Below are 14,329 nucleotides of genomic sequence, written 5' to 3' on the forward strand. Positions count from 1 at the left end.
AATGATTGTAAAATAAAAATTCATAAAGTCTAGAGTAATCACACAAATGCATGACAATAAATGATGTGGTATGAAAGTGCTCATCAATCCCTCCATATTTGTGATTGTTTTTGTGCTGTGTGGTGGTAGGAGGTGCTCCTTACAATTTTCACTTGGCAAACATTTATTCTTTGATTTAAGAAACCCACTAGCACTACAACTGCCATCACTACTGGGTCAACAAAAATTGAGTAAATAGTTATCTAACTTGTTTTTATTGATCTTCAATGAATGTATAGCTCACATTTATTGCAATACTTAATATTAAAAGTGTTTTAGGTCTTCATTTAGAAGTTTGGTGATGTTTTCTGTGACCAGAAGTATGCCATAGGAACTTTTGTTTTTATCAATTAGCCTATTGTAAAATTGGTTGTGTTATATGTCATTTTGCTTAAAGTTGCAATTTCCAAGAACCTATTGTCAACGTTGTGAGGATTTACTGTAATTCAATTACGCAGTTACAAAATTATACCTTGACTTTTATCACTATTATTTTTTTAAATTATAATTTTAATGTTGAGTTAATGGTAAAACCATATGGACTAATTACTTCTTGCTTAAAACATGATAATTTGATTGTTCATCTCAGGGACAAAGAACTGTAAAACATCAGAAACTGTTTTCTATAATCACACTATTTAGGATAGTTTTGATTTCGTTATTCTGAGGCCACTGTATATAAACTGTAGGATAAACCACATGAATAATTAGGAGAACTATAAATTTCAGTTTGGGAGAAAGACTGTTGTGTTAGTCTATTTTCATGCTGCTGATAAAGACATACCTGAGACTGGGTAATTTATAAAGAAAAAGAGGTTTAATGGACTCACAGTTCCATGTGGCCTCACAATCATGATGGAAGGTGAAAGCCATGTCTTACATGGTGGCAGATAAGAGAGAATGAGACCCAAGTGAAAGGGTAAATCCCTTATAAAATAATCAGATCTCATGACACTTATTCACTACCATGAGAACAGTATGGGGGAAACCACCCTCATGATTCAGTTATCTCTCAGTGTGTCTCTCTCACAACATGTGGAAATTATGGGAGTTATAATTCAAGATGAGATTTGGGTGGGGACACAGCCAAAACATATCAGCTATCCAGGTATAATATCAGCATTTAAGTAAACCCTGTAGTCCTGAATTTGAATTGTAAGTATTAGTATGAACTCAGAATGCATTTCATCTTAAAAACTGAACTAAACAAAGCAAAAATCAAACATCCACTTACCTCTAAGTGGATAAATTAGAGATAATTCATCTAATGAAAAGGCCCCAAAACAATGGTCAACACAGTAGCAGAGATCACTCTGTATTATTCAGTTTTCACACTGCTATAAAGAACTACCTGAGACTGGGTAATTTATGAAGAAAAAAGATTTAATTGATTCACAGTTCTGCATGGCCAGGGAGGCCTCAGGAAACTTAAATCATGGAAGGTTGGGAAAGCAAGGACCTTCTTCACATGGTGGCAAGAGAGGGTAGGGGGGAACTGCCAAATACTTTTAAACCATCAGATTTCACAATAACTCACCCACTATCATGAGAACAGCATGGGGGAAGCTGCAGCCATGATCCAATCACCTCCCACCATGTCCCTCCCTTGCCACATGGGGATTACAATTCAACATGAGATTTGGGTGAGGACACAGAGCCAAAACATATCATTTCACCCCTAGCCCCTCCCAAATCTCATATCCTTTTTACATTTCAAAACCAGTCATGCCTTCCCAACAGTCCCTCAAAATCTTAACTCATTCCAGCATTAACTCAAAAGTCTAAGTCCAAAGTCTCACCTGAGACAAGGCAAGTCCTTTTCACCTATAAGCCTGTAAAATAAAAGACAAGTTAATTACTTGCAATATACAATGGGATACAGGTATTGGGTAAATGTTCCCATCCCAAAGTGGCGAAATTGGCCAAAACAAAGTGGTCAGAGGCCCCATGTAAGTCCAAAACCAGGCAAGGCACTCATTAAATCTTAAAGTTCCCAAATAATTTCCTTTGACTCCATGTCTCACATCCAGGGGACACTGATGCAAAAGATGGGTTCCCAAGGTGTTGGGCAGTTCTGCCTCTGTGGCTCTGCAGGATACAGCCCCCAAACCTCCTTTCACAGGCTGACATCGAATGCCTGTGGATTTTCCAGATGCACGGTGCAAGCTGTCAATGGATCTACCATTCCAGGGTCTGGACAACTGTGCCCTTCCTCTCATAGTTCCACGAGGGAGTGTCCCAGCAGGGACTCTGTGTGGAGGGTCCATCCCCACATTTCCCTTCTGCATTGCCCTAGCAGGCATTTTCCATGAGGGCTTGGCCTCTACAGTGACTTCTGCCTGGACATGGAGGCATTTTTGTACATCTTCTGAAATCTAGGCAGAGGCTCTCAAACCTCAAATCTTGTTTTCTGTGCACCCACAGCCCCAGCGCAACCTGGAAGCTGCCAAGACTTGGGATTTTCACCCTTTAAAACAATGGTCTGTGCTGTACATAGGATCCTTTTAGCCACAGTTGGAGCTGGAGTGACTGGAATGCAGGATGCCATATCCCAAGGCTGCACAGAGCAGGGGGGCCTTGAGCCTGGCCCATGAAACAATTTTTCCCTCATAGGCCTCTGGGCCTGTTAGGGAGGAGCTTCTGTGAAGATCCCTGAAATGTCCTGGAAACATTTTTTTCCATTATCTTGGCTGTTAACATTCCGCTTCTTATTACTTAGGCAAATTTCTGTAGCAGGCTTGAATTTCTTTCCAGAAAATGGGTTTTTCTTTTCTACCACATGGTACAGCTGCAAATTTTCCAGATGTGTATGCTCTGCTTCCCTTGTAAACATAAGTTGCAATTTCGAATCATCTCTTTGTGAACACATATGACTGTGTGCTTTCAGAAAGAGCCAGGTCACATCTTGAATGCTTTGCTGCTTAGAAATATCTTCTGCCAGATATCCTAAATTATCTCTCTCAAGTTCAAAGTTCCACAGATCTGTAGGGCAGGGGCAAAATGCCACCAGTGTCTTTGCTAAAGCATAACAAGAGTGACCTTTGCTCCAGTTTTTAATAAGTTCCTCATCTCCATCTGAGACTACCTCAGCCTGGCCTTATTGTCCATATCACTATCAATATTTTGTGCACAATCATTTATTAAGTCTCTAGGAAGTGCCAAACTTTCCCACATCTTTATGTCTTCTTCTGGCCCTTCAAACTATTCTAACTTCTGCCCATTACCTTGTTCTAAATTTACTTCACATTTTTCAGGTTATCTTTATATCAATATCTTACTCCTGGTATCAATTTTCTGTATTTTGTCTATTTTCACACTGCTATAAAGAACTATCCAAGACTAGGTAATTTATGAAGAAAAAAGGTTTAATTGACTCACAGTTCTGCATGGCTGGGGGAGCCCCAGGAAACTTACAGTCATGGTAGAAGATAAAGGGGAAGCAAGGACCTTTTCTACATGGTGGCAGGAGGTGGTGGGGTTGGTGGGGGGGACTGCCAAACACTTTTAAGCCATCAGGTCTCTTGAGAACTCACTCACTGTCATGAGAACAGCATGGGGGAAACTGCCCCCATGATCCAATCACCTCCCATCAGGTCTCTCTCTCAAGACATGGGAATTACAATTTGAGATGAGATTTGGGTGGGAACACAGAGCCAAATCATATCACACTCCTATTGCATGTGTTCTTTCATCACCTATGAAAGAAATCAGGGGTGTTTGGAGAAATGGCTAGTATATAAAATGAGCCTTGAATGTCTTGCTAAACAAAACTGAGAAAACCATCAGAGGACTCAGAAGCCATTATTAAGAGACTTCCACTGGCAAAAGATGAAATAGATTGAGCGTCACTAAGACTAATACCATGAGTTTTTTTATTATACTAAAAATCATTGGTCACATTTGGAGGATACTAGAGAGATGATATATTATTTTCAAAAATGGTAAATAAAGGGAAATAATTGAGCGTTTCTCTTGTCTTTCATTTATAAATCCATACACCAGGGCAATCAAATAGTTGATGAGAGAACATTTCTCTATATAGAATTTCCAGCTAACAACTGAAGAAGGAACAATAGATTCAGAGCATCGCCATTTTGGAAACCTTAATGAAGTAATGAATGTTATCAAGGATTATCAGCAGAGGTTAACATGCAAAATGAGAAACAACCAGATATTTTATGCCTTATGGTTGTGCTCAACATAACCTGTGAAATATTTTTGCCAAAGTTCAACCCTGAATATGATTACTCCTCTAGATCTAGCTACTAATTTGTGGGAAACACATGATATGGGACTGTCTTATGTAATGTCTAATCATCAAGATTCAGACTCTGGGAAACTGTAGAAGTAACCCAGTTTCTTCAACAAACTAATTTCAATGAAAAAAAGAGAGTAAGTTATAGATTAAAAGAAAATTAAGAAACAAAATGATTTGAAATGTGTACCTTATTTGGATTCTGATTCCTACAAACTATAAACTACTTACCTGCATATTGCTTTACTGGGAAAAATCTTAGCAGATGATACTTCCTTACATTTGTAGAGTAGAATGTATTTTATGTCTTTTATTAGTATGGATGACTGGCCCTATATCATCTAATAGATAGTCCTTTTCATCATGGAGATGAATTATTGTGGGTCCAGATTTTTGTATATGTCTCTAATCCTGCTAGGGAGTCTAATCATACCCTTGTGGTCCTATACTTCAGCCACACAGGCTGCAGCTTTAGTGACATCACACGTGTGGAAACCGTCTCTAGAGGCTCACCAGACCAATATTTCTCCTGAACCTTCAATACATTATGATAGATGGCACACTCAGAGTAATCACAGTTTAATAAAGTCTCTTCAATAAATGGTTCTGGAAAAACAAATCTATATGCAGAAGAATAGAAGAAGACTGCCTACTTCTAACAATATACAAAAATCAAATGAAAATTAAAGAATTAAATCTAAGACCCTGAGCTATGAAGCTACTACAAGAAAACTTTGGGAAAAATCTTCAGGACATTGACCTGGGCAAAGATTTTTTGAGTAATACTCCATAAGTACAGGCAACCAAAGCAAAAAATGAACAAATGGGATCACATCAAGTTAAAAAGCTTCCACACAACAAAGAAAACAATCAAAGTGAAGAGACGACCCACAGAATGGGAGAAAATATTTGCAAACTACCCATTTGAATGGGATTAATAATCAGAATATATGAGGAGCTCAAACAACTCTATAGAAAAAAATATAATAATCTGATCAAAAAATGGGCAAAAGATTTGAGTAGACATTCCTCAAAAGAAGACATGCAAATGGTAAACAAAAATATTGCGAAGTACTCAACATCATTGATCATCAGAGAAATGCAGATCAAAAAACTACAATGAGATATCATCTCATCTCAATTAAAATGGCTTCTTTTTCCAAAAGAGAGGCAATAACTAATGCTGGTGAGAATGGGAAGAAAAAAAGAATCCTCATGCACTGTTGGTGGGAATATAAACTAGTACAACCACTATGGAGAACAGTTTGGAGGTTCCTCAAAAAACTAAAAAAGGAGCTACTATATAATCCAGCAATTTCATGCCTGGGTATACACCCAAAAGAAAATAAATCTGTGTATCAAAGAAATATTTGCACTTTCATATTTGTTGTAGCAATGTTCACAATAGTCAAGATTTGGAAGCAACCTGAGTCCACAAACAGATAAATGAATAAAGAAAATGTACTTATACACAATGGAGTTACTATTCAGCCATGAAAAAGAATGAGATTCTATCATTTGCAACAACATAGATGGAACTGGAAGTCATTGTGTTAAGTGAAATAAGCCAGAAACAGAAAGACAAACATCACATGTCCTCACTTATTTGTGGGATCTAAAAATCAGAACAATTGAACTCATGGACATAGAGAGTAGAAAGATGATTACCAGAGGCTGGGAAGGGTAGTGGGAGGAAGGTGGGTGTTAGGGTGAAGGATGTGGGGATGGTTAATGGGTACAAAAAATTGAATGAATAAGGCCTACTATTTGATAGCACAACAGGCTGACTACAGCCAATAATAGTTTAATTATACATTTTAAAATAACTGAGAGTATAATTGGATTGTTTGTAACACAAAGATAAATGCTTGAGGGGATAGATGTCTCATTTTCCATTATGTGATTATTACACATTGCATGCCTATATGAAACATCTCCTATCTCATGCACCCCATCAATATAAACACCTACTGTGTACCCACAAAAATTAAAAATAAAAATTATTTAAAAAAATAAAGAGAATATCGGCCGGGCGTGGTGGCTCATGCCTGTCATCCCAGCACTTTGGGAGGCCGAGGCGGGTGGATCACAAGGTCAGGAGATCGACACCATGGTGAAACCCCATCTCTACTAAAAAATACAAAAAATTAGCTGGGCGCCCTGGCAGGCGCCTCAGCTACTCAAGAGGCTGAGGCAGGAGAATGGCATGAATTCGGGAGGGGGAGCTTGCAGTGAGCCGAGATTGTGCCTCTGCACTCCAGCCTGAGCAACAGAGCAAGACTGTCTCAAAAAAAAAAAAAAAAAAGAATATCAAGAAATAAATGGTCAGGGTTTAGGGAAACCAGCAAGAGATGGTGTATCCCACACTTGTCAAGGCAAGAAACACCATGTAGATTGCCATAATCCACACTGGCCTCACTGAGGATAGCCTTCAGTAGAAGGAAAAGGGTTAATCCATCTATAACCACTATTAGATGATTCTTTTCAATATGGAGAAGTGGAATAAGTTAGAGAGTCCCTGGGAAGAAAAATTACCTCTTATTCATTAAGAATATTGTATTCGATACTTTTCTTTGCCATCCAAGACTCTTTAGTCTTCTGCCTCATTCTGGAGATGTTAAACCAACTGAGTTGTGGAGTGGCTAGTCTGACAATGAGTACACATTTTGCAAGTTACAGCTTCCCCATATTTTAAAATACCTGATTTTAAAAAAGTTTGATTGAATTCTATGTCCATTCACATTATCACAATAATTTTCACCATATTTGTCAGTGGATGAAAAGAAGAACTATTAGATTTAAAAAATTCAATTGTAACTTCTTAATGTTGAATTGAAGGTTGAAAGAGTTTTATTTTTGTCTCTGTCTTACAAAACTGTTTCTCATCTATAGACAGTATTCGGAATGTGAAGAGAATATTCTAAATAATGGACTGTGTATAGCCATTTCAAACCCCAAACTTGTGTTTGTAGAATCAAGCTCAAAGTTACTAAAGTTTTTGAAGTATTTGCTTGAATGTTTTAAACATATTTAATATTATACATCTTCTCTAATAGTCTTTTTTCTTATAATTATATAATGTAAAGAAATAGAATAAATTTGCATCAAACCATCTAAATATTCCCCTAAATCACCACCAGTTTATACCAGCATAATATTGAATTTTGTCATTTGCTATATATGTCTTGAAATAAAAACCTTTGCGAAGTACCACAACAGATTGCATTAAGAGCACAGGATTGACTTAAGGGAAAATTTCTCCCAGGTTTCAGCGAAGCTGCCTTTCACTCAGGTTTCTCACTGTCAGAAAAAGGGTTACAAATTAAGGAAGCAGGGTAGATCTAAAATAAACCCTGTGGTGTTGGATTTGAAGTTGAGGTATCAGTATGCTCTGATGGCTTTTCAAACAGTTGGATATAAAGATAAATGTTAAAGCAGATAGATACAGGAATATATCTGGGTATGTGTGTACATGCATTTATATATATCCTAGCCTATGGGCTGAGCAGGACTTAACGCAATAAAACCCGAGTACAAATGAGCAGTTACCACCCAGCTCTTGGTTCTAAATACCACTCTCTAATGAAAGGAACCAGAACTCCTTGGACAAATGGTGGATTTTAGGGCTTGAATAAGGAAAGAACAAGATTGATGTGGAACATATTCTGGTGCCAAAAAATAAAAAAGTGCTAAAAAATGGTGGAGACATGTTAAAGTGGAGATCCCCAAACTTTTTGGCACCAGGGACCAGTTTTGTGGAAGAGAATTTTTCCGTGGACAAGGTGTGTGTGTAGGTTTTGGGATGATTCAAGTGCATTACATTCATTGTGCACTTTATTTCTATTATTATTACATTGTAATATATAATGAAATAATTATACAACTCATTATAATGTAGAATCAGTGGGAGCCCTGAGCTTTTTTTCCTGCAACTAGGTGGTCCCATCTGGGGGTGATGGAAGACAGTAATAGATCATCAGGCATTAGATTCTCTTAAGGAGGTCACAACCTAGATCCCTTGTGTATGCAGTTTACAACAGGATTTGTGCTCCTATGAGAATCTAATGCCGTCACTGATCTGACAGGAGGTGGAGCATAGGTAGTAATGCGAGCAATGGGGAGCAGTTGTAAATACAGATGAAGCTTCGCCTGCTTGCTAGCCACTAGCCTCCTGCTGTGCAGCCCAGTTCCTAAGAGACCACGGGTGGGTACCAGTACATGGCATGGAGGTAGGGACCCCTGTGTTAAAGGATATAGGAGCCAACTTGAAGTCAATCTCAATGGCCAAATCAGCAACAAAATAAATAGTGATAATAATGGATTATAACCCATTGAATAAAATGTGAATCCGAGTCAAGAGTGATATAAATAATTTTCAAAAGTCAAGGGAGAGAAGAGAAAGCTTTTCTTTATAGTAACATCCCAAATAATAAGTATAAAAGAATAGTGGGAAGAGGAAATTTTCATTTGGCAAACACCACATTAATAATTGCTTCAGCAAGAGTCATCAATGGATGCTAAAATTAGTGGCTGAAAATGTGACAGAAAACAGAATATCGAGACCATGTAGTCCCAATTTTTCTCCCTGTAACATATGTATTAATTACAAAGGTAAATGTAGTAATTTTATGATGGAGAAACCAGACAGACTCCACCTGGAATAGGTTGAATTGTGTTCCCCCTTCTTAAATTCATACGTTAAATTTTTAACTCCCAGAATCTCACAATGTGACCTTATTTGAAAACAGAGTCATTGCAGATGTAATTAGTTGAGATGAAGTCATACTGGAGTAGGATGGGCCCCTAATCTAATCTGATTGGTGTCCTTAAAAAACAGGGAAATTTAGACATGGATGCATGCATGTACAGGGAGAATGCATGAGAAAATGAACGCAAGAGTGGAGTGATGCTTCCATAGGCCAAGGAGCACTAAAGATAGCCAGCAAACCATTGGAACTTAGGGGAGAGGCATGGGACAGGTTCTTTTTGATAGCCCTCAGAAGGAGCCCAACCCTGCCAACACCTTGATCTCGGACGTCTAGCTTCCAGAGCTCTGAGATAATACATTTCTATTGTTTAGGCCACTCACTCTGGGGTACTTTGTTATATCAGCCTTTGAAAACTAATACAAAACCTTAAATGAGTGATCAAAGTCACCATCACCAATAATAGAACATTATCTACTGACAATGCACCAAGAAAGATGTAACATCACATTTGCGAGACTTTACCCAAAATGAATAACCTAAATGTAATAATAATGAAATGGCAGGCAAGTTCATATTGAGGGATATTCTATAAAATAACTGGCCAGTATCATTCATAAGTGTGAAAGTCATGAAAGACAAAGAAAAACTGAGGACTTGTTTCATATTGGAGGAGGGACAGGAGACATGACACATAGTGTAAAGGTGGATCTGGATTAGATCCTGGAACAGAAAAGGGCATTAGTGGGACAAATGAAAAACTTTGAATGAAGTCTTTGTGTTAGATTAGCTATTATTATTGCATTAATATTAGTTTTCTCATTTGATAATTATACTATGGTTATATAAGATGCTAATATTTGAGGAATCTTTATGAAGGGTATACATGAATTCTTTATACTATTTTTACAACTTACATGTGAGTGTGAAATTTTTTCAAAGTAAAAAGTTAAGAACATTAAAGCAAAAACAAAGTCATACTATAGATGCAAGACAGCGGAAAACTTGTTTTTTGGCTTGTAATATTCCTTATCAAAACATCAATGAAGTATTTTCAATTCTGTGAAGGTGTGGATTAGAAGCAATTCTGAACAGTTATATAGCTACTCCCACAGCCTTAGGCAATACTGTATACAAGCTGTCATAGCCCAGTAATTTGACAGAAGATTCAAATGTTAATTTCCCTTTCATATCATTTGAAGATTATTTCTCCAAGTCCTTCTCTTTAATTTTCAAATTATTTTAAGATCCTAAAAAATGAATGAATACTTCTGATTATCCAAAATTGCATTTAAACATGGTATAATTAAAGCTACATTTCAGAATCTGAAAAAAGGCTTTTCTACACTGTGTTGATAGGGTCATAAAAATGCTTATTGACCTTTCAGATAACGAGGCTACAATGGTCATAGATAGAACAGATGGTTTTCTGATGAAACCAAGTGATTTCTCAACATAGATGTCCTCTTCAGCTGTTTCCCTAACAAAGAGAGCTTATATCTCTTTTGAGAGATCGATAACATGTTTGGATACATACGATAAAGTAAGAATTTTTATCCTCTTAAAAGTTACAACTTTTAGGCTTCTGTGTGCGCTAGATTTCTCAATTCTTAGTTTTTTTTTTTGTTTTTTTTTGTTTTTGGTGAGATTGGGGTTTGGGAAATGTCTCAAACTATAAATGAACCATATTTAACATAGAAACAATTAAATAATTTCTCAGACTGAAATTTCTCAGACTGAAATTGGGTATTTAGTTTTGCTACAACAGCAGCTGGCAGACAGCACCTGCCATCTGGTACAATTAATTTACAGTTAAGCTTCCAAGTTGCTGCTTGCAATTTAGAGCAGGAGAGAGGCTGCACACACATTCAGATGGGTACAGTATTAGAGGAAACGTAAACTGTGATGTTTCTCCAAGAGAGTAAAGAGTTACCATGTCTATGTATCCATTCAGGTTGGCATTTCCTTGACTTTCCAAGGGAGTATGATGCATATTTTTTTTTTAGTTATATGAATGTATCTATAGCTTCTTGTAGTGGACATACATTAAGGTGACCCCTAGTGAGTCATATATTTGTATAATCCTTTCTGCTGCTGGAGTGTGGGCAGGACCTCTGATTTGTTTGTTTTTTTTTCTTTTTTTTTTCTGACTTCCTTTTAACCAACAGAATACAGCAAAGGTGATGGGATGTCACTCCCTGGATTAGGTTACATTATATAAGGCTTCCTCTTAGCAGACTGACTAGAGACACCACTTGCTGGCTCTGGAGAAGTAAGCTTCCGTGTTCTGAGGGCCTTTAGAGAGACCCACATGGCAAGGAACTGCTGGTGTCCACCAGGAGCTGAGAAGGTCCCTGAACACCATCCAGCAATAACACAGGGACCTCAGTTCTATCTGTCAGCAAACTGGAAGTGGATCTGTCCCAGTAGATCCCAGATGAGAACACAGCCTCAGCTAACACCTTGCTTGCTGTTAGTGAGACTGAGAAGCACAGAATCTAGTTAAGTGTACCAAGACTCCCAACCCAAGGAAACCATGATGTAATAAATGTGTGTTGTTTTACACTATTAAGTTTTTGGTAATTTGTTACACATCAAGCAAAAACCAAGCCCCTTTTTCCCCAAATTCTTGTATTATCAAGAAATACTTGATTGATTTAAATAAATATCCACTTGTTTGTCATTCACAAGAGGCACTGAGTCATTCCTGGTTGGTTATTTTTGGTTTTGCTTACAGATAGGAATGATAGCTGTTACATTGTAAATTTAAACTTACATTGGACAAACAATGGCACATTCCCTAACAATAAACATCATTTATTTGAGGAATGTTCACTGATGTGAAAAATGTCTGTGGCAAAAAATAGTGCTGCTCCCCAAGTATTCCATGTGCTTTTCCACATGGGTTTTCCCAACAGCCTCCCAGGGGCCATGTGACTATATACAAGAGCAGAAACAATATTTCACTTCCAGACTGAGGCAGTGAAAAGCTTATACATGACAGCAATTCTTCCTTCTCCTACAAAGACAACTGCTGTGGCCACATGTTCAGACAACACAGCTAAGGGTGATGAAGCTTTCTCCAGTCTGTGTTCCTGGAGAGCCTTTCGGAGGAGGCAACCCCTTGCTGTTTTCTATGGTTCCTCTAGCATGCTAGAGAAGTAAAGGTTCAATATCCTCAATCACTAGGATTTGGGGGTTTTGTTTCTGCAACATAATATAGCTATCCTTATTACTTTAAATGTTATTATAGTAACCTCAACACAGAGGATGAAACTTGTTCTATACAGAGAAAATAAATAAAATGAAGAAAAATAGGGTAGGGTATGTACCAAAATGTCAATAGTGGTTATTTCTGGATGGTGAGCTGGATAGTGAGATTGCAAGCAATTGCTAGTTTGCCATATGACAAATTTTCCAAAATTTCTATGGTGCACACGTGTATATACAGACATAAATTATAATTAAAAATTAAAACATTTTTAAATTGGAATTGCCAATAAGATACTTTAATATTTAGTTACTTAAAGTTTTCTTCTTATGTCTAAGACTCTGTAGGTATGAAGTTCTACCAACCATTAAGACAACGTGCTATTTCACATTGAAATAAAAAGAAACTGTGTGATGTTACTATTAATGTTAAACTATTTGTCTATTTTTGAGGCTTTCAGAAATACAAAATAAAGAAGACCTAGGTTTCTTTGAAGGGGAATTATAGGAGAGGAGAGGGGTATGATATAATTGTCTTACTCATGAAAGCAAAACTGCAAGCCATTGCTTTCTTTTTTTAATGCAAAACCCTAAAACACCAAATTAAATAATGTAGCAACTAATTAGAGGTGCAATCTTAGACAATTTTCCCAAAAATCTGAAGTATTCAGATTTCACTACAGATGGATAAAGTCTGAAAGTCACCTTTTAAGGTATTTGAAATAGCTAAATTTGGTTCATCCTAGATATATTTAATGTTTCCTATTCAAATTCTCTGCAATTAAAGGACTTGATCATAGGGAGAGGGAGGCAAAGAACATGGGGTGATGGATCCTGACCATGGGCAGTATTTCATCTATCAAGCTGTCATTCTTAATTATAGATTTTTTTTTGCCATTTCATGAAGACAGTCCCTGTTCTAACATTGAATTGGATAAATTTTATTTTTTTAATAGAAACTCTGTCTTTTAAAATATTTATGTATTTATTTATTTTTCAATAGTTTTTGGGGGAACAGGTGGTGTTTGGTTGCATGAAAAATTCTTTAGTGGTGATTTCTGAGATATCAGCACACCCATCACTTGAGAAGTGTACACTGTACCCAATGTGTAGTGTTTTATTCCTTACCCCTTCCCGTCCTTCCCTCAAGTCCCCAAAGTTCATTATATCGTTCTTATGCCTTTGTGTCCTCATAGCTTAGTGCCCACTTGTAAGTGAGAATATAAGATGTTTGATTTTTCTATTCCCGAGATACCTCACTTAGAATAATGGTCTCCAACTTCATCCAGGTTGCTGTGAATGCCATTATTTGATTTCTTTTTATGGCTGAGTAGTATTCCATGGTATATATACACCACATTTTCTTTATTGTTGGTTGATGGGCATTTAGGCTGGTTCCCTATTTTTGCAATTGCGAATTGTGCTGCTATAAACATGCATGTGTAAGTGTCTTTTTCATATAATGACTTCTTTTCTTCTGGGTAGATACCCAGTAGTGGCATTGCTGGATCAAATGGTAGTTCTACTTTTAGTTCTTTAAGGAATCTCCACACTGTTTTCCCTAGTGGTTGAACTAGTTTGCATTCTTACCAACAATGTAAAAGTGTTCCCTTTTTATCACATCCACACCAACATCTGTTTTTTTTTTTAAATTTTTAATTTATGGCCATTCTTGGAGGAATAGGGTAGTATCTCATTGTGGTTTTAATTTGCATTTCCCTGAGCCTTAGTGATGTTAAGCATTTTTTCATATGTTTGTTGGCCATTTGTGTATCTTCTTTTGAGAATTATCTATTCATGTCCTTAGCCCACTTTTTGATGGGATTATTTGTTTTTTTTTTCTTGCTGATTTGTTTGAGTTCCTTATGGATTCTGGATATTAGTCCTTTGTTGGATGCATAGTTTGTGAATATTTTCTCCCACTCTGTGGGATGTCTGTTTACTCTGCTGATTATTTCTTTTGCTGTGTGGAAGCATTTTAGTTTAGTTAGGTCCCATCTATTTATCTTCGTTTTTGTTGCGTTTGCTTTTGGGATTTTGGTCATAAACACTTGGTCTAAGATAATATCTGGAAGAGTTTTTCCAGTGTTATCTTCTAGAATTTTTATGGTTTCAGGTC

The sequence above is a fragment of the Gorilla gorilla genome, chromosome 11, assembly GCF_029281585.2.
Source record: "Gorilla gorilla gorilla isolate KB3781 chromosome 11, NHGRI_mGorGor1-v2.1_pri, whole genome shotgun sequence".
Lineage (NCBI taxonomy): Eukaryota > Metazoa > Chordata > Mammalia > Primates > Hominidae > Gorilla > Gorilla gorilla.